The sequence below is a fragment of the Equus przewalskii genome, chromosome 19, assembly GCF_037783145.1.
Source record: "Equus przewalskii isolate Varuska chromosome 19, EquPr2, whole genome shotgun sequence".
Taxonomy (NCBI): domain Eukaryota; kingdom Metazoa; phylum Chordata; class Mammalia; order Perissodactyla; family Equidae; genus Equus; species Equus przewalskii.
Window position 1 is genome coordinate 54,982,993 of NC_091849.1, and position 26,835 is coordinate 55,009,827.

Here is a 26,835-nt window from a genome sequence, read left to right on the forward strand (position 1 = left end):
AAAGGCCCCCTTTGGCTCTCTCTGGCACGTGTATAGCAGCGTCTTAAATGTGTCCATGCTTCCAGGTTATCACGTAGTTCCAGAGTTGCCTTTCTTCTCACATTTTTCTGCATCTTGTTCCCCTGCTTATGTTCAGTATAGCCCCATCCTTCCATATGTGGTCCTGACTGCTCTCTCGTCTCCCACCATGTTCACTCAGGCCCTCATGCCCCAGCAGCATCAGACTAGACAGAATTCACCACACTGCATGTCGTGCCATGTCTTGGTGCCTCTGTTGACCCCTGGGGCTGGGATTTCCTTCCTCTCCATCTTTGCTTGGTGAACTTCAACCTTCAAGGCTTAGATGCTTCTTCTGTGAAGATCCTTTGTCTGTGAAGCTGTCTCCACTTTTCCCAGGGAGCTGTCTCCACATCTCCCAGTTCTTTATAACACTTTTCACGTGGTTTTTGTATTTCCAGGAACTTGTTCAACATCTGGCACAGAGGAGATGATCTTTTTTTTTTTTTTTTGGTGGCTGCTGAATAAACAAAATGAAATTTACCCTACTTTTGTATCTAAGGCTCTGTCTCTACATAACCCTTAACAACTTATTTCAGCCTTAGCAAGACTAGATTGTTGAACAGTTGATATATTTAATTCATGTAAATGCAATTGTGAAACGTAAGCTTTGACTTGCTGAGTTTACATTTAGCTGACAATTACATCTTAGTACAAAAAGAGAATTCATTTCTCTGGGCTTTTCTTTCTTAAAATATATCCTGAGAGAGGAATTGCACCTGAAAAATTAAGACAGTCCGGTTTGCTTCACATGTTTTCAGCAGATGGGTTGAAGGAACTGAAAGCGTTCTGAGATTTTGCAAAGCATAATTGCTTTAGATTCTGTGTCTACATTGTTCTTAATGTTCTACTTTACAGTCTAATGAAGAAAAAACTGAATAGTGATATGATTCCCTTTTCTGCCTTCGTACGTTATTGGGATTATAAATAGTAGGAAGGAGTATAGTACTTATTTTATGTATATATTCATTCATAAGCTGGTTACATAACCCATTGTCACCATTTTTTACGGTAGGATTATTAAGTTATTATAGGATTATTGGTAGGATATAGTTATTGTGTGACACTTCGGGTTTTCCTTTAAGTTCCAGGTATTGCAGGGTGATGCACGGGTGAGTCTATGATTGCTGCAGTGTGCTCCAGGAGTACATTCCTAGTAATCTGACTGTCTCCACAGGGTGGATTTTGCAGACACACTTCAACTCATTTACAGCTCAGAGTGATGTGAGAGCTGGCGGACAATAAAGATTTAGTAATGCTGTTGGTGTGTTAGGCTGCATGAGGGCATTTTCCTGGATTCTTCCTGGATTTAGTATTATTTCCAAGGGATTTTTCTTTTGCAGTGTTTAATCTGAGATTAAGCAGCATAGCAAAAGAAGACTTAGAATTCTCCTTGCTAAACATTTAAATATTAAACCACTCAGGATACAGTAAAAAGAATGACAATAAAAATTGGAGAAGGTGTTAAACTGATTCCAAACATTAACTGTTTTTAGTGGATTTGGTGGTACAGAGGCATCTATGAAAAATGGTACTATTAAAACAAAAATGAGTTTTAAATATCTTTTTCCCCAACCAAAAGTATACTATGTCATGACATTTCAGCTATTACTCATTAATAATTGCATGATTTGTGAGACAAATCAAACTTAGATCTATAGCCATCAGAGAAATGATCCATCCTCCAGCAGCTTCGACTGTTTGTGGCGGCCTGCACACACTAAGGAGTTGGAATCACTCTTTGTCTTTATTGACTTAGTCCCATCTGCTGGAATCTACGTAAATCCTGCTCAGTCCTTAAGGCACATAACAAGGTCCCTGACTCAGTCCTTAAGGCACATAACTCAATCGTGTGTCTCTGTTACCCTCAGGCTGGGTTAGGTGCCTGTCTATTGCATAAAGACATCACTGTATTTGTCCATCCCACGTTTATAACTACCTGTTCATGTGTCAGTTTCACCATTAGACTATGAGCTCCTTGAGATCAGCGGCTGTTCTTTACTCATCTGTGCCTAACACTCTGTCTTCGCTGTAGTGGTAACTACTGCATGAATGTTGCCATAATGAGTAAAGGAAGCCAAGTCTCAGGAACTAGAATTTTCATTGCTGTGCAGCACCATTGGAAGCTCTTATTTTGAAAAAGTGGATTAACTATAATATCACCTAAATTTTATGAACACATCTGAATCACTGCATTAAACTACTGTGTTTAATTTAGTTCTAAAATAAAAGCAATATCTCTTGTCCTCTAGTTAGTTAAAGGGTATATTTTAAAAACAGAAAGTGGAGGGGAATTAAAATGTGTAGAGAAAGTCATAAGTGTAAATTGCTTCCCAATATAATCTCTTGAGTTCATATTTAATAAAGATAAGTTACTCAATCAACAATTACTCCATGTGTGAGAGTATTCCTACATAAATCACTTAGTTTGGCTTGGATCTAACATTGATAGGACATAATTGATCTTTAAAAGTTTTATGAAGAATCACAGACTGTGAAATTAAAGGCGGTTCTGTTGTCTAACTTTGCCTTCCATCAAGCAGACACCTGTTTTCTTGGTAGTGGAAATCTCATTTTATATGTACTATTGACCAGAACATCAATTAACTCTGTCTCACAATAATTAACATCGTGCTACCTTCTACTTTATATCAGGAAAACCTGCCAGAGGTTTCTAACCTGATACACCGCTGGCTAGGGTTTTTTTCCCACCCCCTTAAATATGTTTAAAGCAGATGTTAAAGCCTTTATTATGTTTTCTGGCTTATGATTTGGTAAACCAGTTTGTCACTTAACCTTGTATATTGCATAGTGTTGTTACATGTGATAAAAGTTGGAAAATATCCAGTGAGCCAGTTTTATTCTACGTTTCTCAATTTACAACCAGCTGTCCTTGAAATTTTACTTTTCTTCTTTTAGAAACTGTTTATTTTTCATTATTCCCATTTTCTGCTTAAGAGTCTATGGATGACCAGCTTAAGACCACTCTGATTGTCCCTACCCATTCAGTGGCTCAAGCAGTGGGAACTTCAGGCCAGTCTTCAGGGGTGGCTGAGCACTCCAGTCTTCAGCAGGGAACTGCTGGATAGGCACAGAGGGCACCTGTGCACCTTCAGACCAACCAGCCTGCGACCTTGGAGTGAGTAGCAGTCAGGTTGGGAGCTGGAGCGTCCCTTCACCCTGAAATCCCTCCTCAGCCACGGCCTTTTCAGCAGTGGCCTGCTGTTCCTTTTCAATCTCTTCAGGATCTCTGTAGAAGCGGAGATCAGGTATGACCTCCCGTGGGGGCTCATGGGAGATGGTACCACATGTGCACAGAACTTCCTGGGCCAGCATCCACCACCTCAGACCCACTGAGTGAGCTCCCTTGTTGTTGCACAGGATGGCAATGTCCACACAGCACAGAGGAGAGTCTGTGTTACACAGAGTGATGGAGGGCAGGTTAACATAAGACACCCATGTGAGAGGCTGGTGACCAGCCCTGGGATCAGTAACTGCTGAAAGTTGTAGCTCCTGGAAGGCTGCCTGGGTCTGGTTAGTAAAGTTCCCAGGAGTGAAGTGACCAGCAATAGGAATGGCTTTAGTGGCAGCAGCAAACTTCAGCACAGCTCCCTGGCCAGTATTTCTGGAAGATATGACCACTGACATCAGCTGGTTTTTCAATGGCAGTAATGGCGTGAGCTGCCAGTGGAAGCTTCTCCCAGATTATCTTCAGATTTATGATGTAGATACCATCACTTTTCCTTTTGTATATGGAAGTCAAGGTTGGTGCCACGTAAGTTGGTTCCTGCTGCAGGGAATTTGCAGACATCCTCCTCCTTCATTTGCAGGACATTAAGGGCTCTGGATATTGTGAAATCTTTCCTTTCAGTTACAATGAGAATTCAGAACTCAGAGATGGACCCCTTTCTGGGTAGCATGTAAAGGTTTTACTTTCTGATTATTTATAAATATTGTCATTATCCCTAGAAAAGAGAATAGTATGTTAAACTGGATGGTACTCAATAGTTAAAGCTTGTAATTGAAATCTTTGGAAGTATTATATGTTTATGTATTGGTCCCACCCATCTAATCTCACGGTCCTTGAGGGCATGTGTGGTAGTTTCCTTGTGCTGCTATAACAAATTACCACAAATTTATTGGCTTAAAACAGCACAAATTTACTATCTTACAGTGCTGGAGGTCAGAAGTCTGAAATGAGTTTCATCGGGCAAAATCAAGGTGTTGGCAGGATTACTTCTGGAAGTTCTATGGCAGAATCCATTTCCTTATCTTTTCTAGCTTCAAGAGGCTGCCTGCACTCCTGGGTTCATGGCCCATTCCTCCGTCTTCAACATCAGCAATCACATCACTCTAACCTCTACTTTGATCACGTTGGGCCCACTCAAACAATCTCCCTATATCAATGCTCTTAATCAAAGCTACAAAATCTTTTTTGTTGTGTGTGTTGGGGTTCCCAAGATCACCCTCAGGTTTGATGTGTTGCTAAGAGGATTCACAGATCTCAGCATATAGTCATAAACATGACTATGATTGATTATGGAGAAAAAATACAAAGCAAAGTCAACCAAGGGAAAAGGCACATGCACGGGGCAAAGTCTGGGGGAAAACAGGTGCAAACTTTCAAGGGTCCTCTCCCAGTGGAGTCACGTAGGATGTGCTTAATTTCCCCAGCAATGAGTTGTGACAATGCATGTAAAATGTTGCTAGCCAGAGACGCTCATTAGAGACTCAGCGCCCAGTGATTTTATTGGGGATGGTCACTTAGGCATCCTTTCCTGCCATGTTCTCAAATTCCAGGCTCCCAGAAGGAAAGCAGGTGTTCGGTATAAGCCATATTGTTTGCACGAACATTTTGGGCACGGTGAGCCACACTTATCAGTTATTGGTGGGAACCCTGCAAAATCTAAATTCCTAGATGCTAGTCAAAGGCTAATCTTGCAAGTAGGGCTTTTCAAGGACAGCAGTTTAGGACTTCTATGTTAACACCTTTCTTCACACCATGTAAAGTACTGTATTTGCAGGTTTCAGGGATTAGGATGTGGACATGTATGGGGGATCATTATTCTGCCTACAGCATATTTATTTTACTTAGTTTTATATTCACAGCTCTAGCCCAGTGCCTTGCATTTAGTGAGCACATGGGAAATGCTTCTTTGTTCATTGACCTGTGGATGGTGATTTGGCACATTGCCTGTGGCTCTGTCTTAGTAAATGGCATTACCATCCATCCAGTACCTGAATAGAAAATCCATTTTGATTCCTCCCTTTTTCTTGCCCTTCATATGCAATCAATCACCAAGTCCTCCTGATTCTACTCTCTAAGTGTTTCTCGATTCCATGCCATTTCCCAGGCTCACTACCAGCACTATAGTCTGGGCCACCATAACTTTTTGACTACTTTTGTCTATAATCTCTAGGCTGGTTTCAAGCAGCTAGTTTTGCTTCCCTCCAATGTATTCTCCAGATAGAAGCAAGTGTGTTCTTTCAGGAACACAAATCTAAGTGCATTACTGCTCTATAGAAACCCTTCAGTGGTCCCTGTCTGCTCCTCTAGACTCAATTTTTACCCTCTTTTACCTTGTACACTCCAGTTTGCTGTCACGTTGAATTTCTCTTGGTTCCTCAAGCAGAACATGCTCCCTCCTTAGCTCTAGGGTCTTACATGAGTTTGTTCCTTTGACCAAACACTTTTCCCCTTCTTTGCCATTCAAGTCCCATTATCCTTTTACTTGAGTCTCAGTGAAAACATTTCTTCCCCAGGGAGATCGTATCAGGCATCTAAACAGGTTGTCCCTCTATTACTTGTTCCTACATACCGTGTACTTTCCCTCTCATTATACTTATCCCAAAAGTTATTATTTTGTCTGTCTTCCCTGCTAGTTTTTAATCTCTATTATGGTAGAAATTCTGTCTGTTTTGTTCACCATTATATCATTAATATCTAGTACCTGGAATTGGACATAGTAAATTTTCAATAAATATTGCCTAAATGAGTGAACGAATTAGTGCTAAATTTTTAAGAATGATTGCACAGCTGCTTTGAAAAACAGTTTGGCAGTTCCTTAAAAGGTTAAACATAAGAGTTACCATATGACCCAGTAATTCCACTTCTACGTATATACCCAAGAGAAATGAACACATAACCTCCACAAAAACTTGTACATAAAATTTCAGAGCAGCATATTATTATCATAATAACCAAAAAGTAGAAACAACTCAAATTTCCATCAACTGATGAATGGACAAATAAAATGTGGTATATCCGCACAATGAAATATTATTTGCCCATAAAAAGGAATGAAGTTCTGATACATGCCACAACATGGATGAACCTCAAAAACAAGCAAAGTGAAAGAAGCCAGTCACAAAAGACCACATATTGTATGATATATATGAGATGTCCAGAACAGGTAAATTTACAGATTTACAGAATAGACAAATTTACAGAGACAAAAAGTAAATTAGTGATTGCCTAGGGAAGTTGGGAAGAAATGGGGAGTGACTGCTAATGATTGTGGGGGTTTCTTTTTTGAGTTGATAAAAATGTTCTAAAATTGTTTATGGTGGTAGTTGCGCAATTCTGTGAATGTACTAAAAACCACTGAGTTGTATATTTTAAATTTGTGAATTGTATAGTATGTGAAGTATTTGTCAATAAAACCATTATATAAAAAAATAGTGATTGAAAACTCACCAATGTATCATTCAACTCCGAAAGAGAGCTGAGGGTGATTATGTCTTATCTAGATTGAAGAGAATATTGAGCTCAAGAAATACTAGTTGAATGAGTGAATGGCTTATCATTCTTTCTTGACTGAAATGTCTGGCTGGCTAGTTCACCTCACAACTCGAACAATCACATAAGTGCTTTTCCTTGGGACAGTCGTCGTACTTTGGTATAGAACAGAGGGCTTTATGTAAATTTTGTCACATGAAATATTAAAAAAGAAGTAACTTAAGGATCGAGAGTTAAAAAAATTAATACTTTTGACAAATAAAAATGGCAAGCAATAGGATATATTGGAGAATATGAGAAAGCCATTTGGTATAAACCTAATTCAGCCTGACCTTGTCTTTCCAAAAGGTCTTGACCGTGGCTGTTGAGCATGCATTGTATGTCTGCTTTAGATTTTCCCTATGGCAAGAGCAAAAGGCCCTTGAGGTAAAGGTGCAACTTCCCTCCCCCTCCCAACGTTGGCATCTCCTTAAGGATTACGCATCTTTCCTTAGGCTAGAAACTGATTGCTGCGCTCACCTGTGACTGCCCAGCTCGAGACAATAGACTTGCCTCCTGCTACACCCACCAAGATAGCAGACCCACTACCTGCTGTGTCCATCGAGCCCTGTGCCTTCAGGGCAATCTTGTGACTATTGTGGGAGGGACATTTCAATCATATGTAAAGCACTCTCTTTGGGGGTATATAACCACTCTGTACACCTCATTTCTTTGGTGCCCTTTCTTCCTGTGGGAAGAAAGGCCCCGGGCCATGGTCCTCAGATTTCAGCTCAGAATAAACTCACCCAAATTTTCATTTACAGATTGGTTATGGATTATTTTCGTTGACACTTTTTACTGATTCATCAAAAACCCTCATAAATGAAACAGTGTCTCCCCACTATTAGATACAGAAGGATATGACTGATTTAGGCTGAGGTGCCAGTAGTTTTAGTCGCTCACTCACTATTGCTTTTGCACTGCAAGTGCAACATCAACCCAATGAAAAAGGCAAAGAGCTCTTCCTATTATTATGAAACTAGTTCTGACTGATGTTCCCCTGAAAGCATCTTGAGGACTCCTAGTGGGTCTGTAGACCACACTTTGAGAACTGTTGACCTCAGCGATATAAATCACAGAAGCCTTAATAACAAGGGTCCTGAATGTGTTCACAGATCTCCCTGATACTAGGTTGTGCCCCAGGGGTCTTTACTTCTAGGGTTGATAATCATCTCAATCAAGTTGGAAATTATTTGGTCAAGTTTCTCCTTAATGTGGTACCCTTCTAATTAAGGGGACAGCATTGCTAATTGCTAAATTAGCATTTCCTTGCTTTTTGCTGTTAGAGGATACATACCAGCAATCACTTCAAGCTTGTTTATCTTAGGTCTTAATTCTTTTTTTCTCTTCTCAGCTCCCTTATCTAGAATAGTGAGATAAGGCAGCTAAGGAGGTAGAGAGGGAGTCAGGCAACTTTGTGATAAGTACCCTTTTGTGGCTTGAGAAGTTCACAAAACTCTTTTCTGATTATCTTTTCTGGGAAGCTTTCTGGATGCTCTATGATAATTGATTGGAGATGGATTGAAACATATTCTGGCTGCCCTACATCTGGGAACTGAGAGGCCAGCCACCAAATTCTTATTGGAGTTTAAAAGATGGCATTCAGAGCTTACTTGTGGGCATAGTTAGATTCAGCACATGAATAATTCTCCCAGCAATGACAGAAGGGAGAAACTGCCAAACCATTCTGTAATTTGCACATAGGTTTTCTGATTAAGCCACCATAATTTGTGACAACTCTGAAGGATAATGTGTCATTGGCAGGTTAGAGTTTTGCATCGTGTTAACGTTGTCTTTGTTTAACTTTTTACTACCCCCTTCTTTGGGGAACACTGAAATTCTTCTTTGTGTTGCAGAAGATTTCTCAGCGTGGCCAGATGGTATTTAAAGAGCCTAATGAGAAAGATGCCTTGGCTCCAAGTGGCAATGTCAAAAGACACATCGCAGCTGCCCAGTCTCAGAGGTCTGGAATGAGACCGACACTCCCAATTACTGCCCAGTGTCGCGTTGTCACTACTGCCTTCTCAGCATCCTGCCTCCTCAAGCAGTATTCACGCCTCTCTTCATCTGTTCAAGTGGGTGCTTTGGCATGAAGGAAGCTGCGTGTTATCTCCCTCATGCATCTTGCTGTCCTTGGCACATTTGTTGTTTGTTGTTGGTGGTGCCAGGGCTCAGCTGTTACATGACAGGATTTGATAGAGTGAATCAATTGTTGCTGTTCTTTCTTCTTGAAATACCCATCAGACTTTGCACTTTCCCTTTAAAATGAAGGCTGCTTTGTAATAATTACTACCGGGAACAAGAAAAATAGGACACAAGACATTTATATCATTTTCACATTTGATCATGTTGGATGAATTGTCAGGAGAAAAAGAAGTCTTGATTTTTCACAGCGTTAATTTAGATGGGAACAGAGTTCCCAGAAATATCAGTTTATGGAAATTTAGGATTAAGGGTATACTGATTTGGCCTTAGCTTTTGAAACTGCTTAGAAAGACAGAAAGGGAGCGAGTTCATTACTTTCAGCTTTCTTCTCTCCCAGAAGGGCAGAGCCCACAAAGGAGTCCTTTCTGGGAGTCCAGGAGATTGCTTTTCACTTGAGTGTTATTGGAAATTTTCTGTAGATGGTGGATCTGAAAAATCTTGAGGTCAGGGTTGAGGATTTGTGATCTAAACATTCTTGACCCTGCTTCCTATAAAACCACAAATTAATATTGCCAGAATTCATCGCCACAGGAGAGCCATCCGGCTGTCCAGCAGATAAAATTGAGTAATAAATTCAGAAAGTTGAATGTTCCTTATTTTTGAACATTTGAGTTAAATCTTTTATGCCTGATAGTGTTATTCAAATCTAAACCCACTCTAGGTTTATAAACTATAATAAGAAAACTCCAACTTTGTAAAGTTTTTAGAATGATGTTTAAATTATGGCTGACTCTACTTAATGGCTTAAAAAAAAAAAAAAAAAGCAAGGGGAAAACTAGAACATACTCATGGCCTACCTTTGTCTGTGGTTCACCTTCTGTGAGGAGGCTTCCACAGCACCGTGCGAACAGGGATATGTTAAAAAACAGAAGCTGCTTTAGATCAGTGGGTCCTTTTATCTGGACTAAAGGTCAAAACTAGCAGTCAGCTAGTTTGACCAGTTCTACGACCTTGGACAAAGTCACCTCTCCATGCCTTAGTTTCCTCAACTGAAATGGGGATTATAATAGTGCTATCTCAGAAAATTGTGAAGGATTCGGTGAGTAAATATAATAAAGCATAGAACAGTGCCAGACACAGACTAAATACTGCCTAATTGTTAGTTTTTGTTGTATTGTAACAATAATTGTATAATTGTTGCAACCGAGGTGATGCGAGGTATCCAAGAAAAAAGGCAAGTAGAGAGGACCGAGAGAAAGAGGGAAGGTGAGAGAGACGGGATCTTTCCCATGATGGGCAAAGGGAGAGAGGTTGGTGGGTCCCAGTGCTGTGTCCTCTGGCACTGTTCTTTGGAAACAAACTCTCCGAGTGGGTAGAGAGATTTCTTGAAGGAGAGGACTGCACGGTGCACACAGGCAGGCTTCGCTTTGGGCACAGGACATCCCAGCCTTGCCAAAGACTCCCCTGTCCCAGTCATCGCAGCCAGGTCTCAGCAGTAATTAGTGAAGATGGAGGAGCCAGCCCCGGAGGGGGCAAGAGGGTTCCTCCCTACCCTTGGTTCTGTAACACACACCACCTCTGCGCATTCTGGACGGAGAGAAAACTCAGTAGGCTGCGTATGCAGAGTTGGATGTAGTTTACCTAAAGATAATAAAGAAATTCAATGTTTTCTGTGCACCTGGGTTGTGGACTGAGATTTCTACCCACTGCCTTAATTGGTCCTTGTGATGATATTATTCATAGAGATGTTCTTTCGATATTTCACCTAATGTCCTGTTTTCCAAAGTATATTATGTCTTTGATGGCAGAGACCATTTAAAAATTTCTGTACTCATCCTCCACTCTGCCTCGCATACCATTCTCTGCACAGTGAGTGTTTAGTAAATAGTGATGTGCGCCCCAGAGCCACCAGGACAGTGGTCCTCATCTACTGTGCTGGGTACAGAGGTGACCACATTCCTGCACCAAATTCCACGACACAACATTTCTATCAAAGTACAACATTTTTGTCTTTGCTATGACTGAATGCTGTCACTCAGAACTCGGTGAGATGTAATGTAGAGTGAATGGGCTGTGTGATGCAATTTAGTCAATACAAACTGGCTTTAAAGAAAGAGCATGTGTATGTTGGGACCCATGAGATCTTTTGCACCATGAGGCTATAAGAGGATAAGGTCAGGGCAAGAGGCAGCTCTATTTAAACAGCCCTGTAGAAAGCCTTCTAGAAAGACTAGAAGGGAATGAATGAAGCTTTTCCCAGCTACGAGGGAAGCTTTAATGGAACCTGTGAGATGTTGTTATATTGCAATAATGATTTCCGTGTTATTGTCTATGACTTTGACGATGATGATGTTGGTATTTAATCCCTTCAAGTATGCTGTCCAAATTCTAGAACTCAAGAGTGTGACAAATGCTACAGGTTGAGAACTACTGCTTTGGGACAATTATATCCTAAAAAATATAGTGTGAGGCACTTGAATGGTAGGTTCTTGATTCTTTCCATATCGTCCTGTTTGGCCAAAAAGAGGCATCTCAACTGGATTACCTAACACCTCCTGTCTACTGTCAAGTGGTCAAGCAGATCCTGAGTGGCTGCTAGGCTGACTTGCCACATTTCCACAGATGCCTTTGGTAAAGAGACAACAAGCCCAGATGTATTAGACAGTTTATGCGTGAGCTTAATATTTACATGGGTTTCCCTTGCTCCCAGGTCCCTTGGCTGGTGCATGGGCCCAGGTGGATATGGGGCACACACAAGGGTATGTGTCACAGCAGAGGAACCCTGAGCTCAGGAAACCCCTAAGCTTATAAGGGACTGCTGCCACACCTGCCCAATCTTTGTCCCCAAGGAAGACAGTGTTTTTATACCTTGAAATGCACGCAAATCTTCTCTGAGGAAAGCAGGGAGACTTTATCATCCTGGTGTGCGTAAATAAATCTGCTTCCTGACCAGGAGAGCGACCCTCTCTCTAGCTTCCACGACTGTTTGTGATGCAAACAGCTCTGAACAAAACCGTTATTGAGCAATCTTCCAGGTGCAATGCGCTGGCTTCTGCACCGTGGAAGAAGCAATAGAGAGCATCAGGTCAGGATCTGAGTTTGGGCGCTGCTACTGACTAGCTGGTCCATTTTAGGAAAGTTATTTAACTTCCCTGTAAAACGGGGAATGGTATTTGCCTCCTTGGAGAGCTATTGAAAAAATCAAATTAGATAGTGTATTTAAAGCACTTTGTATTGTATTTAGCACAGTAAGGGGGACACATCGTAAAAGTCAGGCCTACATTATGCCGAGAGTACAGAACGCTTGGTTAGCAGGAGCTTAAAAATCAGGGGTTTTATTTTCTTATGTAAGAACAAGGCCAGAGATAGACAGCCCAGAACTGGTCCAGCCGCCCCCAGTGCTGCCTGTGACAGGCTTGCTCTGCTTTCTCACTGCTCTGCTTAGCACGCTGCTCCTGTTACGGTGGCAATGATTGCTGTTCCCTAACCCTAAATCTGCATTCCAGGAAGGAAGAAGGTGGAAGGACCAAACACCTTCTACTTGCAGGCTTTGCATTTTTATTCTGGGGGCAATGCCCTCCTCAGGGACCTCGTCCATATGTAATTGGCAGATTTGGGGTTACATGACCACTCTTAGCTGGGAGCTTAGAGATTTTTAGTTAGACACACAGCTGTCCCAAACCAAACAGAAGTCCTGTTAGAAAGGAAGAAGGTGGAATGGATCTTGGTAGACAGCTGGCAGTGTCTGCCGCAGACGTAATCCCTATGTTCAAGCTGTTCGCCTTTCAATATGGAGCCTCAGTGAGCAAAACGAACTCTCATCCTGGCAGTCACAGACTCTAGCTGGTGTCTAGCTGCTTTCTATTAGGTGCTTATATTTAAATTTGAAAAGGTTAATTCTACTTGAGGCAGTGGTCAAAGGACAGCTATATTCCTAGCTTCTAGATTTTAGACACTGTGAATAGCGTTATTTGGTGATGTCTAAAATGGAACAGAATTAACATATTACGGTTAATTAGGCTTACTGGAAAGCCTTAATGCCCCTAACACAGGTAGCCTAATGACTTATATTTTAATTTCCTCTTCTTCATTAACAGGTACTAAGGGGCGTCTTCAATGAATTGGTTCTCAGCATTTTGGCTTTAACTTCTGTTTCCATGTTTATACTATCAAGAGTTGGTCAGCTGGGTATCAAGTCAATCTGTGTAGCCAAGTTTCTTGGATGTGAATTAACCTATTAAATTCAGGAACATTTATTTCAGCCATTTTCTCTGGTATACTGGTTACTAAAATGTATTTCTCGTTCCTTAACAAGAGGATACTGAAAACAACTTATCCTAATTTTGATGACTCAGAATCACCTTTCGAGCATCAGTCATGAAATTTTATAGCCATACACATTGATATAAAACTCCCATTGTCAACTTATTCTTTGCTTACTTGCTTCTTTCTCATGGAATGAAGCTTGTTTAATTGTGAGACCCTTTGGGCCAGGGTAATAGGCCCCCTTCAAGAGCCTGCATCATCCTCAAAGAAGTTATCAGTGTCTTCACTCTTGCTCCTTTTGTTCTTGACTTTTCATCGCCATTCAAGTTATTTTTCAGGTCTGTAACATCTATTGTTGGACCACAAGCACCAACCTATGAACTTGCACCCATCCCCCTTCTCACTTGTACTAATTTCATTAATGAAGTGAGAAGGGGAATCTCCCTCACCTTTCAAAGAATTTTGGAGGTGTTTTGAGTGGGCTTACTCCAGAGTAGAGGTTGGCAAGCGTTTTCTGGGAAGGGCAGTTAGTACAATTTTTAGTCTTTGTGGGCCACATACAGCCTCTGTCACAAACCTCCCCCTCCTCCTTCTTTCTTTCATTCTCAGCTTGGAGGGCCATACAAAAATAGACATGGGTCAGAGCGGGCCTGCAGCTGAATTTTGCTACTCCTTGCTCCAAAACATACAGTACTTTACCATTACAGCAGTCGTCTCCAAAATTTTTTGAAAGTAGACCCTTATTATTAAAAATGCTTTGATGGGGACTGGCTCTGTGGCATAGTGGTTAAGTTCGCATGCTCTGCTTCAGCAGCCCGGGGTTTGCAGGTTTGGATCCCACACCTTACTTACACACTGCTTATCAAGCCATGCTGTGGCGGCCTCCCATGTACAAAATGAAGGAAGATTGGCACGGAATGTACTCAGATTATTTTTATCTATAAAATATGTGCATGTTTTTATAAAACTAATCACAGACTTTGCAAAACAGGCAAAAAGATAGAAAAGCATGAGATGAAAAGTGGATATAAATAAAAGCTCTAGAATTTCTTCCTGTGCCTCAGGAGATCATCTTGCCCACTTCTGGGGGAAGCTGCATTTCATCCTTGACTTCTCTCTATTAGAGGAAAAAGATGACACTTGTCACATGACACCAGCCCTACAATTTTCCAGAAGATCTTAATACCATCTTTTGCCCTGAGTCTACTTAAACCCAAGGGAACTTGATTCATTGGGACCTGTCAAAATAAAGGTGGAAACACATTACAAGAATAGACAAAAAAAATCAGTTCTCTAACTATACAAAGAACAGACTATGATCAAAGAGAAGCTCCTCAAGACCATGGAATTCTCCTTCAGCAGCATGATTTATTGACTATTTTTCACCAGTGAATATGCGGTCTTCTAATGTGATACCGTGCTTGAAATGCCAAGGCCCCCTTTCAGGAAACAGCATACAACACATGTAAACGCATTTACTTAGAAAACTGGACTTTTTAGGAAGCCACAGCCTGGAACCCAGGTCACTTTCAAATTGTTTTCTAAGAATCATTATTGAACATGTCCTGTATCAGACCCCTAGATTCTTTTTTCTTTTTAAAAAGTCAAGTTTTTTTTTGTTTTTAAAGATTGGCCCTGAGCTAACGTCTGTTGCTAGTCCCTTTTTTTTTTCTTCATCTCCCCAAAACTCCCTAGTACATAGTTCTACATTCTAGTTGTGAGTGCCTCTGGTTGTGCTATGTGGAATGCTGCCTCAGCATGGCCTGAGGAGCAGTGATAGGTCAGTGCCCAGGATCCTAACCACCGAAACCCTCGGCTGCCAAAGCAGAGTGTGTGAACATAACCACTCAGCGACCAGGCTGGCCAGCCCCCAGCCCCCTAGATTCTTAATCTTGGGTTCATGGATTCCATAAGTGGCTGTGGATGAATTTTAGGGTATCAATGAACACATCAAAATTTTTATGCATGATGGAGCTTGTGGATGTAATATGTGCGCATTTCTGAGACTATGGCCATAACTATCTATTTAGAAGACAGAAATCACACCAGCTATTTTACTAGACAGAATTTAATATAAAGAACCGTTGGCGTAAAACTATTAAGGTAACTAAAAAGGCAAATTAGAGAATTTGAAGTTATCACAGAGGTAGCAATTGCAGGAAGCTGCGCCTACTCTCAGAGAAACAACAGAAAGGAGCAGAAATAATTAAAATTCGGAAACTTGGGGACGGCGTCCTACAAGACCTGAAACTAAGATCTCGCGAGAGCCGCTGCTCGTGCGGTGCACGACCCAGACCTCCTGGGAGAAACAGCGGGCAGCTGGCGCTGGGGCTCTAAGCGGGCCCCGTGGGCTGGTTCTGAGTTGGAACCTCTTCACTCTAGCCTCAACTGCAGCTTCCCAAACCAGCTGCCCGGGTTGGAGCGTGAAAGCGTTGCTGCGGTGGTGCTCAAAGAACTGCAAACCGGCTGGAGTAAGCAAGACCCTTCCTCCTCCTCCCATCTTGCAGTCTCCCTAAGGAGCCCCCTATTGGTGGACTCTAACCCGCTTTGGCTCGCCAGGAAAGTGGTCTGCAGCATCGCAAAACCGGGTGGATTTAAAGCTCGGCAGTAATAGCTTCATTGCCGGAGCAGCGGACCATAGATTTAACCAAATGCATTTTTTTTTTTTTTGAGGAAGATTAGCCCTCAGCTAACATCCGCCACCAATCCTCCTCTTTTTGCTGAGGAAGACTGGCCCTGAGCACACATCCGTGCCCATCTTCCTTTACTTTATAGGTGGGAGGCCTGCCACAGCATGGCTTGCCAAGCCGTGCTATGTCCTCACCCGGGATCCGAACCTGTGAACCCTGGGCCGCTGAAGCGGAACATGAGAACTTAACCAGGGCGTCCCTAACCAAATTCTTAAAGCGGACGTGAACTCCAAAGGTAAAACCTCTACTTTCTATTTCTTAATATTTGAGGAAGAGGTTTATTTTCTGTATGGAGGTGTTGCTTCGTAGGTGAAGATAAATGAGTCTGGATATTCTGAAGTATTTCGTTCTCTGGGTTCTGGTATCACAGAATGCAAACCAACCAGTAATTAATCTATTATGAACGTTCTGGAACTAAACTTTTAAAGTTATGTGGCGAAGTCCCACTTCTTTTCCATTAATGTTCTGCTGCGTCGCTTTGGCTTTGTCTGCAAAGTGATTTTGTTTCTTAGGACAGCGTAGTGCACACCATCTCTGGTGGGCTCCAGCACCGGGATCCCCAAGGGGCCTGTCTGTGCTGCTTTCCTGCCCTCCCGGCCATGGCTGCTGCAGAGCTTAGAGGCATCTGAAGGGCTGAACTAATCCCCCACCCCTGCCAGTTAAGTGGTCCAAATTTAGAAAGAGGGCATCTCTCTCAGGTGGTGAAGTTGGGAGATGTGAATGAGAAGCTGCTGGCAGCCCTGTTCTTCCCCATGAAGACAGAATTCGGCCAACACGGTGAGGGAAGCAGAGAGGTGCCAGTGCCAGAGTCTCGCAACTTTCCAGCCCTGGCCCAGTGCCCCTGAACCAGCTGCACCAACCCTTGAGAACACACTTTGCTTGTGTGAGTCAAGCTTCTTTTCTTCTTCCTCTTAGCTTGTTGAGGTTGGTTTTCTATCACTGGTGCCTGCCTCCAGCAGCTCTGTGGGGCTGCTTTTGTACACACCATTTAGACAATTAATCTCCCAGGGACTCTGCTGCCATAGCGGTCAAAGGCTGATGGAACTCACCTCCAAGGTTGTTTGAGGAGTAAATGAGGAAATGTGTGTCAAGCACTTAGCCTGTCATAAAGGACACATTAGAAAAACTTGTGGTGGACTCGGCTGTATCATCAAGAGCCTGGCTTGTCACTAGACTGTGCTCGTATGGCAGTTTGTCCCTGTGTCTCTTAAGCTGCTCTATCACACCATTTGGTTTGCCCTTTTCATGACACCCTGATGCTGTCAAGGACCAACAAAGTTTGCGGAGGTAGCTGTTAACCCAGCAGTGTATAATTTCTTCAAAGACATTCACCTAAGTTTAGTGCAGGTGTCTGTGGGGGCAGCCTCCCTTTAGGCTTTAAGGTTGTTTCTCTTTTTCTCCTGCTGGGCGTCACTGCTGTTCTTCTGTCTTCTCTGCTACCGCGGTCAGCGGAGGGATCCCTGTTGTTGTTTCTAATTGGTGATGTTAAGCCTGCCCATTTGAGTCTGTCTTCTCTCAATCTTTTCCTTTTGTTAGGTTTCTTCCTAATCTTACTACTTCTCTTTTGCTTCTTGGCTCCTTATATGAAAAGTCTGGTTATGTATGTAGATACGCATACATTGTATTTCGGAATATCGGTGTAATGATTTTCAGTGAGAATTATAACTCTCGTGCAGACCAGCATATTCTTGCTGGCATGAGATAGGAAGCTAAATTATAATCAGAAAGTTGCTTGGTGACCCAGGAATCAATGTAAGAGACATAATATGAGCCCCTCACGCTCCCCATGTAGCTGTTTCACTCAGCCTTCATTGCTGCAGGCTTGAGCGGGTAAAAGTACTTTGTTATTCAGAAATTATTTTTGCATTAATATCAAACTGGACAGCTAAAGATTATAGGATCACTGCTGCTTAAGATGAATACTTAAAAAATAAAACAAAGTTGTTTTATGTGTGTGAACAACTCTCTCTGCCTCATAAATACAGAGAAATAAGGATGTACTCAATTCCAAAACAAAACAAAAAAGAAAGAAAAAACCCTAACAAAGCAAGTGCAAGCGAGTGACATTTGGGAAAATTTCCTATAATAATCAATAAACAAGTTATTCTTAGGGAGGCAGATGGCTTTGTGTGAACTCTACCTAGCTTGGTCGGTGTAGCGTTGTCAGTTTGAGACTTTCAGCCTCGTAGTCTACTAATTTAAACGAGTTGATCCAAATGATCTTCCAGATGACTGAAATAACCAGCTGATTGTTTAGCTGTCCGAATCACATAGGCACCGTTTGAGACAGATTTCGAGCTGCATTGGTCCCATGAGGCAGTGTGGTGGAATAAGGATGAGTGCATGTTGCTCTCTTGTGCCCCAACTCTCCCCTGCTTTCTAGGCTCCTATTCCGACCACCCACTGGATAGTCCACGTGAATGACCAACAGACGCTTCAACCATAGCACATCCCAAACAGAATTCTCCACTTCTTCCGCAACACCTTTCTTGTTGCACCAAATGATACCCATCATCCACCCATTCCTCAGGCCAATATCCTGAGTCATTCTTGACTTTTCTCTTTTGCTCACATTGCACACTCACTCCATCAGCTGTCCCGTCAAAGTATACCCTGGTTCCAGACATCACATCTCAGCACCTGGTCCAAGCCAGGCTTCCTCCTGGTCCAGGACCCCCTCAGCTCTCTGCCAGGCCTGCAGCAGCCCCCCAACTGTTCTCTCTTCTGCTTCTCGGGCCCTCCAACCTCTCTCCACAGAGCAGCCACAGGGATAGGTTAAAACATAAATCACCTCACATCTTTCCCATCCTCAAAATGCACAACAAATATCCAGTCCACTCAAAATAGCATCCAAGTGATTTTTGTTTTCTTATATTTTCTATAATTATCGTGTGTAATTTTTTTTGTTTTTTGTGGGGAAGATTCTTCTTGAGCTAACATCCATTGCCGATCCTCCTCTTCTTTTGCTTGAGGAAGATTAGCCCTGAGCTAGCATTTGTGCCAATCTTCCTCTACTTTGTATGTGGGATGCCTCCACAGCATGGTTGATGAGTGGAGTAGGTCTGCGCCTGGGATCCAAACCCGTGAACCCTGGGTCGCTGAAGTGGAGCCTGTGGAACTCTACCCACTCAGCCACAGGGCCGCCGCCGTGTGTAATTTTTATGACTTGAAAAACAATTTGGTTTTACATTTTTGCTTTTATAAAGGATATAACATTTTAAATATAAAAGAAAGCATTTCTTGGTACAGCTTTGCTTTCTTTAATCATTTAGTTTGACACACAACATCCTCTGATGCTAACTTCAGAGGCTTCCTTTTATTTTGACTCCTCCTATTCCCAGTTAGATAAAAGATAATACTCAGTGACACTAGGAGACAGCATGGTATAGTGGGAAAGGCATGGATTTTAAACCACAAGACCTAAGATCTAGTTTATTTGACAATGAATTAGCCAAGTAGCTTTAGCCAATTGACTTAAATTGTCTGTTCTTCATCTTAAAAAAACAGGACTAATAATATCTGACTTATCTACCACACAGGATTTTTGTGAAGATCAAATAGATATTTGAAAGTGTTTGGTGAAGTGTAAAACACTCAGTGAATGTTAGTTTAAAATAATAGAATCGTACAATCGTCACAGTGAGTCGTAAAATCTACAGAGGGAGTGATGAATTCCATACGTTGAAACACTCACTAAGGGTTTGATTGAGTATCGTATTCATCATATGCTATCTTAACCCAATATCCACACGCATAGAAGAGGTTAGATCAGTGGATGTCAGATCCTAACTGAATAAGAATTAAAGTGACGGATGTGGAGTTGGAGCAGCCCTGCTCATCCAAGGAGACAGCTGTATATAGCTCGGAGAAAAACTCTGCCTTCTTAAGTAGATGGGCTTTCTTACATACCTTGAGAGAGCAGAGAAGACCATAGATGGGTGTAGGTGGACATAGTGCCCAGATCTGAAAAGGGAGACAGGTTGTTACCCCTGATAGCCTTGTTGGGACAGCCTGAGGCTGACCTTGAGAAAAGGGGCCTCTTGTTTAGAGGATCTGTGGGACACTCTTCGTTTTGCCAGTCCTGGAAGCACTACAGGTAGTGGTGATGGGGCCTAAGGGAGGGAAGCTCTCAGGCCCTAGGAAGATGTAGAGTTGGAACCTCAGAGGAAGGAAGAAGAGAAGTTTTGAGATCGGTCTTCAGTTTAAATAAAGCAAAGAAAAATTCTCTGAGTCCCAGGCTTATGGCTAGGTCCATTTATATATTGTCATATTTGATCCTTAGCGTGCATTTTGACGTAGGTATTATCGCTTTACAGATGGGAAAACTTTAGACTCAGAGGAGTTCAAGTTGTTCCAGATTAGCCTACTAGTAAGTGAACAATCTGGGAATGAAATCCAGTTGTGTTGGCCTCTTTACCTATATCCTCTTGAACGCCAATGAAGTTCTGTGTAGTAGAGGCCTTGCATCTGTTCATATTACTGATTTTCAGAGAGATACATGTGAAGTTTTCAGGGGTGTTGGCAGAGTCTTTGCTACCAGGGTGTAATGCTATTGGAAGCCGTGAATCCCGCTGATGTGTGGAGCTGCTTTCATTAACAAAGAAGGATGCCTAGATTTGTGGCTCAGCATCTCTGAAAGAGTATCATGATTTTTTTCAAGTCAGATATTTTCTTGATGAAGAAATATTTTGCTGTTTTGAAGATAGGATTTAACAACAGCCTAAAGAAGCTCACCAAATCAATGTGTATTAATGTAAAAAATGGAGATTTTGGCTGCACTAAGAGCTCAGGAGGGTTTCACTCAGGTGTAGGCAAGTGGCGTAGCTGCCTATAATTCATGACCTGCTTCATGGAGTCAGGGACATTATTTGACAAGGACACTGCCTCATTATCATTCTTCTGCTCCATGTCACAAAACAGAATACATGATTTCAATGAGATCTTTTCAGTCATGTGTGGCTGCTTTTCAAGACTTTTGTGTTGGGCCAAATCCAAGAGTTAGTAAAATCCCGGCCTTGTCAAGTCCAGGCTTCTTTTCACAAAGATTCACGTTGTCTAATGTATCATGGACAGACAGAAGGTACTCCTTTGAATTTTGTTGGCTTTGTATTTTTACTGGGAGAAAAGTTTTTAACACCTAAAGCACTGAGGTTTTTGCTTCTATGTTCAATTGTAGAAGAAAAATCTAAAAATACAGAAATTTTGTCATACTTTATTTCCTCTGGCATTTTATAGCTAAGTGCTATAAAACAAATTTGTAAAAATCATGTGTCCATAAATATAATGACAGCTTGGGGTCTCTTTAATTCTTTTCATAGAAAGATTATTCTGTATATCTTAGCAAGGAAGCAATGATGGTTATAAACTAACTGACCATGTCTAGTACAGATAGTATATTGCTATTCCATATTATCTGGAGTCAACAATGCTTTAATAACTTAATTTGTTATAAATGGAATATTTATCACAAAGTCGTGGTTCAAAGTATCTAGAAGAAATTAAAGACAAAAAAATTTGACATCTGTTTCATGTGGCCCCTGAAGTCAACCAATGGACTCCATGCACAGTTTAAGAAATGATATTTTAGAGGACAACCAAGCATTTGATTTAGTATAGGAATAGCTAATTTCTATGATCTGTAGGATGTACCCTTTCTGTTGTAAGAACCCTTAATTGTGTGATTCAACTGTGTAGGTCAATTGTCTTATCTGATTTAAATCAAGGATAGCAGAAACCGTATTGTATGATAAAATAAAAAATGCCATTGCTTCAGAAAATAGTTTATAGGTTGCATTGAGTTTTCAGGTAAATTATTTGTATGTGGTAAGGTTGTGTTTCAGTTATCTACTCTGTATAACAAAATATTTCCAAATTTGGTGGCTTTAAACGATGTTGATTCTTTCCCGTGTTTCTCTGGTGATTCTTTTGCTGCATGTGATGTTGTCTGGGACCACCCATGCAGTTGCATTCAGCTGAGAGCTTGGCTGGGACACCATGATTTTTCATATGGCCTCTCTCTCCAGCAGGATCACTGGGACTTCCTTACAGAATGGCAGCTAGGCCCTTATGAGGGAGTGAGCCAAAAGAATAAGTTCTAATATGTAAGCCTCTGCTTGCATCACGCTTGCTAATATTCCATTGGCCATGGCGAATCACATGGGAGGGAACTTTACATAGGTGTGAATCCTGGGAGGTGTGGTTCTTTGGGGGCTACCAATGCCAGAGTCTCCCACAGGCCACTGCTTATCTCCTAATAGCTCTCGACCTCTGCCCTTTTTCTTTCACAATTAAAGTCCTGATTTTTAACAGGATGAATGGCCACTTAGAATAAACACTACTTTTCCTACTCTAACACTCTTCAAATTGTGGCTGGGAAGCTACATTTTTGGGCAATGGGATTCAAACAGAAGTGCTGTGTGTGACTTCTGGGTAGTATCTTTATTATGTATCCACTGCTGTGACAAATTACCCGCAAAATTCAGCAGCTTAAAGCAGCAAACGTTTATTTTCTCACACGTTCTGAGAGTCAGGATTTGGGAGCAGCTAAGCTGGATGACTTCGGTTCGGAGTCTCTTATGTGGTTATAGTCAAGATATTGAGAAGGGCTGCCATCATCTGGAAGTTGTCTGGGGCCGGAGGATGCCTTCCATGGTGGCTCACTCTCATGGCTGTTGGCCAGAAGACTCAGTTCCTCACTGGCTCTTGGTAGGAGGCCTCAGTTCCTCACAGTGTGGGCCTGTCCAGAGGTCCTGCTTGAGAGGGAAGCTAGCTTCCCCTAGAAGGAGTGGGCTGAGAGAGAGAGAGAAAGAGACAGAGGAAGAAAGGGAGAGAGAGAGAGAGGAACCAAAATGTCTTTGATGACCTAGCCTTGGAAGTCACATTTACAACTTCTATATTCAGTTGGTCACACAGATCGACCCTGAGGGTGGGGGGAACTACACAAGGGTGTGAACACCAGGAGGGTGGGATCACTGGAGGCCACCTTGGAGGCTGCCTATGACAGTGTCATAAAGGGAAGGTGCATGTGTGTCTTCCTATTTTGAGTTTCTAGTATTCGTCAATATTCTAAGCAGTTATGTGAGACAAAGCTGAGCCTACCAAATTCTATACAATAGGTTCTCCACAAGTAGCCAAGCTCCAATTTATTTGTATTCTTCATTCAATCTCATTAGGGGGAAAAAAAAACAGAAGAGAAATCATTTCTTAAAACTAGAAACAGTTATGACAATATTTACTGAGAATTCTTTTCTATAACCTGCTAGAAGTGTTTTTGGATTGTTTGAAAACAATTTAGAGAACATGGCCTGAAACAGAAACATTGCTATCTTATTCATATTCATCGCAGAAATAATTATGGATTATTGTTGGCAAACTTGTCTGATTTTTTTTTTTTAACTAACTGTAATTGGGGCAGTGTAAACTGTGTGGTATGAAAATGAATTTTCATATTGACCAGTTCTGCTATTACTTCCCAGCTGTACTCATGGTGGAGCTGTTGGTTAAATCCTGTCTTTAACATGACCAGGAAAATACTCATACATACATAATACATAATTATTAAAGACAAATTCGCATCCTATATAACTGATTTGCCCAATGTGAATTGGACTCTAGCAGTGGATAAAAAGTATTGACTTTAGTCAGGAGTTCATGGTTTCAGATCCCAGTCTGACCTCTTCCCCGTGTGTGCTTACATGCTCTAGGAGGCAGCTCCCTCATCCGTAAAATGGGAATAATAATGGGTCACAGGGTGTTGTTAGTATAAGGTAAGACACATAAGGCTCATAGTAAACACTCAAGAAATGGAATTATTATTAGCTAAACATTCTTTAAATCTTTGTTAGGATTAATGGTTTTGGTGAATTCTTGGCATGTTTCCTATAACAAGACCTTCCTTTTAAGGCGATTTTGTGTGTGCGTGTGTGCATGTTTTCAAAAAGAAGAGATAATGGCACTAGAGGAGCTAAGATTAAGAAAATATAGCACCTTTTAGAAGGTCTCTTCTCCTGGAAAATTTCTTTGAACAATCTGAGTCGTGTTAATGCAGGTAAATAACTAGAAACCATCCATCTATCCATTTATCCAGCCATTAAATTATTACCCAACATTTATAAAGTATCCATTATGTGGTGAGTACTAAAAATGTAAAGAATAAGATATTGTGCCTGCCTTCCAGGGTTTCTCACAAGCTAGTGAAAATTTATATCGAAGAGAGAGAGAAAAAAATAAGTAATGTGTCAGTTGCTCTATTTGTAACATATCTGTTCTTAGCTGGGTAGGGCACTAGCGCTTGCACAGGAAGAAGCACTTAACTGCCCAGGAGAGACTTCCTGAGGGTTCATGCTTCATCTTGGTCTTGAAAGATGAAGAATAGTTTCCCAGATGGCTAAGGAAAGGACTGGGGATGTCAGGGGGAGAAACAGGACTTTCTGGGCAGAGTCTGTATGGTGTGAGAAGGCAAGAAGGAGTGGAAGAACATGGTGCATCCTGAGGAAGGCCCATAGTTTAGAATGTCAGGACTCTGGAGTGCTTAAAGGGTGGGCCTCCGCCCAAGGCTAGAAAGGTAGAATGGAACAAATCGTGAAAGGGCTCCCACGCCCTGATGAAGAATGGGAACTTTACTTTGTAGGGATCAATGAACCGCTAAAGGATCAGCACTTCCAGTCTGGTGGCAGTGTGGAAGAGAAACCGGAGGGACTGAGATGGTAGGCTGTGGCACCTGGTGGGAGACTACTGCAGGCATCCAGAGAGGCAGGACAAGAGGCTGAGCTGAGTGGTTGTAGATACAGCAGATAGAAAATAGGGCTGACTGGACTGTGTGTGGGGGTGAGGGGTGGGGAGAGAGGGGAACGGTGGGGAGGAAAATGCAGGAAGAACTCTAGAAAGGCCCCTGGGTTTTGATTTGTGATACAGGGGGATGGCAGTGCCAGTCCCTGAGAGGGAAATGTAGGAAGAGGAGTAGGTGTGTGGGGGAAGAAGGGATGATGTATATCATTTTGGAAATAATGAGTCTGATCTGCCAGGGGTGACCCAAGTGGAGATGTCCTGCACCAGCTGGATATATGAATGTAGGTCAGGGCTGGAGGGGGCTAGAGAGACTAAGTTCAAATCTCTTTTCAGCAAGCAGCAGCATACACACAGCCCTGAACCTGGCTCTTTGAGTGGAGACTGCTCTAGGCAGAACTCTGAAATAGGTCAGGTCTGTCTTTGATCTCCTGATCTTTTAGTGCGCATTATTGGCTGCTATTTTTATGTGACCCATGTCTACCTTTTTAGCCCTACCTTCTACTATTTTTTCACATTCATCTCTTATGCTAGCTACATCAAACGTTGTGCAGTTTTATGGGTAGTTTACACTATTTCATGAATACATAATGCTATTCCAAGTTAGCGTGTTCACATCTGTCTACTGCTTTGAATTCTCTTCTCACTTTTACATCTAATTGAAATTTCACTCAGTCATTACCTCCTCTAGGAAGTCTGCCTGAATTCCTTGTCCTTTTTAGGTAACTTGTTATTCATAGCCCTTAAGTGGAGGGTGTGACCAACTTTATATCATCCCAGGACATTTATGATGTGTTATAAATTTAATATTTTCTACAAATAAAATTACTTGTTGACTACTTACAATATCCCATGTAAATGATTTACCTGTAAATATTAATGGGAGTATACTATACATATTTTTTAGACCTACTTTCTTCAACAAAAATATACCATAAACATGTTCCATGTCAATAAATACATGGCTTCACTCTTCTTTACCGCTACATGGTGTCTTGTTTATGTATGCACTCATTATATTCAACGATTTTTTGAATAGTACTTATTTCCCTATCTTTCAGTGTTTACATGTACTTCTCTGTCTTTTCTTACAGATTGTAAGGTCCTTTGCCAGTACAGGCTGAGTTTTGTTGGGAGGCAATTCTCCATGGATTGCTTGTTTCCTGCACCCAATGACACCAGTGGCACTGATAGCCCTTGTCCTGGAGTATTTTCAAAGGATGTTTGTACAGCCAACAGCTTTGCAACATAGAGCGGCTCCCTCTGGAGCAGAGGGTAGTCCTGATTACTGCCCAGTATAACAAGGATAATGTTCAACAAATAGTAAATAAGTCCTAGAGATCTAAGGCACAGTACAGTGAATATAGACAAAAATATTGTATTATAATCATCAAACTTGCTAACAGACTAGATCTTAATTATTCCCACCACTAGAGAGAATTGATAATTATGTGAGGTGATAGAGGTGATAATTATGGCTATATTGTTAATCATATTACAATATACAAATGTATCAAATCAACATGTTGTACACCTACATTTAAACAATGTTATATGTCAAATATATTTCAATTTTTTTAAAAAAAGGATAATGTTCTCCAGAGCAAAGGTCAGGCAGGGTTGCTTGCAGCCTATTGTAAGAGATTTGAGTTTCCTAGGCTCAGACTTTGTCGACTGTGACCCAGACCTCATGCAAGCTGGGGAGTGAGTGAACTGATGTAAACAGGAAGCTCAGCTTGCTTCCTGTGCTGTGAGCAGCATTGTCTCTGACTCAGTTGTCTAGTGTCCTCTGCCAGCATCCATGAAACTGTGGCAGGGTCAGGTGTCAGCTTGCAAGTAGGGATAAATCTCAGACCCCTCACAGTTGATCTCTTAGCACTGACTGTTATTCTTGCTAACAAAGCTAATGCTTACTAAGTCCTTACTATGGGCTAAATAGTACATGTATTTTTTTTCTTTTAGTTGGCACACAATCATGAGTAGAACGTTATTTTCCCATTTTATAGATGAGCAAATCGCGTGGAGATGTAAATAACTTGCCAAGAGCCCATCATCAGGAAGTAATGGCGTTGGGAGTCAAACCCAGGTCTTTGAGTCCCAAGGAGTACCTTCTCG

General features: G+C 41.7%; 1 long non-coding RNA gene and 1 pseudogene across 1 annotated transcript in view; one reads left to right on the forward strand and one right to left on the reverse strand.

Annotated features, from left to right (window-relative positions):
* Positions 1-3,010: 3,010 nt before the first annotated feature.
* Positions 3,011-5,312, reverse strand: LOC103549401 (small ribosomal subunit protein uS2 pseudogene; annotated as a pseudogene).
* Positions 5,313-15,526: 10,214 nt separating this feature from the next.
* LOC139077527 (uncharacterized) overlaps positions 15,527-26,835 on the forward strand; it is a 218,821-nt gene continuing 207,512 nt past the window's right edge. Inside the window, exons 1-2 of the long non-coding RNA XR_011530152.1 lie at positions 15,527-15,717; positions 16,022-16,171. This is a non-coding gene — a long non-coding RNA (uncharacterized lncRNA). The remainder of the gene's footprint in view (positions 15,718-16,021; positions 16,172-26,835) is intronic.